The following is a 3,236-nucleotide window of genomic DNA, read 5'->3' as shown; positions in this document are numbered from 1 at the left end:
GAACAATTACAACAGGTGGTTTAGATGAAGAACTTGATGATCAGCGCATAATTCTGTGGGCGTGATCAAGTAACGGAGGACTGTCTGGGAATACAGAAGGGAAAGCATCCTTTAAAAGTTGAGCAAAATACTTCGAGGGGTCCCCTTGTTCAATACCTTCTGGGAGACCAAGTATGCATACGTTCTGTCTTCTGGACCGATTTTCAAAGTCGACACTCTTGGCTTTAAGTGTTTCCACCTGTTTAATCGTCGAAGATAATTTCTGCTCCAGTTTTTCGATTATTAGGTCTCGCTTCCGAGCGTCCTCTTGCAAAGTTGCGATTAGAGCTTTCTGCTGGTTAACTACTGAATCAGTCTTATCCATATAATCCAGAAAAGCCTTTATATCTTGTTTGAAAGTTTGTCGTCGTTCTTCAAATTTTTCATTTAAGAGCTCCAATAACATTTCATAAGTCAATTCAGTGTGCTTAGGATCGGTCTTTTTTTTCTTTCCGTTGCCGTTAGGATCTTTCCCAGGGTCTCGCCCTTTAGATCTCAAAGCCATTTCTGTACTCATTTCTTCAAAATTCACAGTACACTCTTAAAGATAAGTCCAGAAAAGTAGCAAGAATCTTTTGGTGTAGGTAAAAGTAAGTTAAATAAGGGTGATCATAGGTTAAAAAAAGTAAAGGTTATGGAGCGAATCTGAAACAGTGCTCACTCACTCCATGAGCGTCTGCTGCTGACCTCACGTAGATTGATTGTACATCCATAAGGTGATGCTTGACACAGGAGTGCCTGTACATAAGGTGACTGACAGGAAATGTTAAAGTAGTGGTGCTTGCGAGTGGGAAGGTGCTGATCAGCCTTACTGCTTGGGGAAAGTAACTGTTTATGAGTCTGTGGTCCTGGTGTGGATGATCCATCGCCTCCTCCCTGATGGGAGTGGGACAAACAGTCCATGAACAGAGTGGGTGGGATTTTTCATTAAATTACTGACCATTTCCGGGCACCTTTCAGTATATCTATCCTTGATGGTGGCGGGCTGGTTCTGCTGAAGCACTGGGGAACTTTGTAGTGTCTTCCTGTCAGCTGTAATGTAGTTTCCATACCACACAGTGATGCAGCTTGTTAGGATGCTCTCCACTGTGCATCTGTAGAATGATGTGAGTATAGATGTGCATAGTTAAGCTCAGCTCAGTCTCCTCAGAAAGTAGAGCTGTTGGTGAGCTTGCCTGACTGTGTAGGACCACGGGAGGTTGTGTGAGATGTGCACTCCTAGGAGTTTGAAACTTCGCAGACGTAAAGAAATGTGTAAGCTCTCCTGAAGTTGATAACCATCTCCTTTGTCTTGTTGTTAGGTTGTAAAATGAGATACTACTCTTATATCACTTGATTGTTCCAAAGTCCTGACAACAGAAGTTCCAAATCATCTTAACTTTGACCACTGACACAATTTCAAACTACAATCCAAAGGAACAATCTCTCTCTAACAATGATAGAATTGCCTTCTTTTATACACATTATTAACCCATTAACACATTAACACATTATCATGTGACAAGTTCTTCCTGTCACATGACAAATCATTACACCAAACATGCTTTAATTAAGCTGTTTAATACATTAACTATTACCATGCCAGTAGTTTTCGCAATGTGAAGGTCATATACACAAGTGTATGTTTGCTTCAGTGGAATTTGACAATGATAAGGTCGTATGCACAAGTACATTTATGCCATCGGTGCAATGAAAAAATGTTTTCAGCAGCGTCACAGGCACATAATATATTAGCAGGATTCATGACAAAATTATAAATTATACACAATTTTTACAAGGAAGTACACAATTAGAACAAAAAAACAAAGTTCATATGATGTGCAGTGATTTAAGTAGTCATAGTGCTATTAAACTGTGATTAGGATTTTCCTATTTGGTTCAAGAACCAAATTTGAAGGGAAGTCACTGTTTTTGATCTTGGTGAACTGTTCAAGAAGGCTTCTCTGTTGGTTCCTACTAGAGATCTTTGATGTTGGATGTTGCCTCCTGTAGGGTCTACCAGTTGTGGGGAAAGATGTTCCCCTGATGTATTGGGCAGTGTCTACTATTCTTTGTAGCTTCTTATGGTCTTGAGCATCCATGAAAAGAACCAGCAGCTTTCATTCCTGGTCATTAACATATTAGATGACCTGTCCTGGACCCAGCACATAATGCAATCATAATGAAAGCGCACCCAGTCTTAGAAGACTGAAGAGATTTGGCTTGTCACCAAGCTCCTACAGACATATTGTTGAAAGCATCCTGACTGGTTACATCATGATTTTGTGAAGGAGTTTGAATGCGCAAGTTTGTAACAAGCTGCAGAGAGTCATGGACTTTGCTCAATAAATCACGGGTACATCCCCCCTCACCATTGGTAATATATACTAGGTTCACTACCTAAGAAGACACATTCATCATCAAAGATCTGTACCATGCAGGCGATGCCATTTTTTCATAGCTACCATCAGGCAGGAGGTGGAGAAGCTTGAAGTCCCACACCACTGGGCTCAAGAACATATACTTCTCTTCAACTATTAGGTTCTTGAACCAACTGGCAAAACGCTAATCAGCACCACATTTTGGCATCAGCAAGTCCTCTGTGATTACTTGGCACTAAATGGACTTCGTTCCTTTTTCAAATTATATTTTTTGCTTGTAAAACTTGTGTATAATTTTTAATTCATGTTTCTCTTGTGAACACTGCTTATAATGCTCTGTATGTGTGTGTGTGGTGCTGCTACAGATAAGTTTTACATGTACTTGTGCATATGACAATAAGCTCAACTTTGACTTTGACCTATTCAACCCCTAATTCTACCTTACATTTAAAGCAAATTTATCAGAAGAATGTCCAACTTAAAGATTTCGGTCTAGAAATTTAAAAAAATTTTAAATATGCATTTTGATGAGGCATTGTTAGAGCAGCTGTTATTGCCAGGATTTTTTTAGATGAACAGATGTATATAGACATGCAGTATCCATAGCAACCACAGTAACTTACTGGTGCAGCAGGTGTACACTTTAGAAGGTATATTCCAGGGAGGCCAGTTCTGGCACTCATTTTTTGTCTCTGTTTGAAACTGAATACATTGGGGGGTAGCGTTCCTCCAGACAGGATCTGTCAAACCTCTGCAAGTTCCTGCATCTGGACTGCTTTCTGTCGATCTACCTTCCATTGCAAGAGCTTCTCCCAATCTGCCATAGGCTGGCAGTCA

Source organism: Hemitrygon akajei, chromosome 5 (genome assembly GCF_048418815.1).
Source record: "Hemitrygon akajei chromosome 5, sHemAka1.3, whole genome shotgun sequence".
Taxonomy (NCBI): domain Eukaryota; kingdom Metazoa; phylum Chordata; class Chondrichthyes; order Myliobatiformes; family Dasyatidae; genus Hemitrygon; species Hemitrygon akajei.
This window is presented reverse-complemented; position numbering follows the sequence as displayed.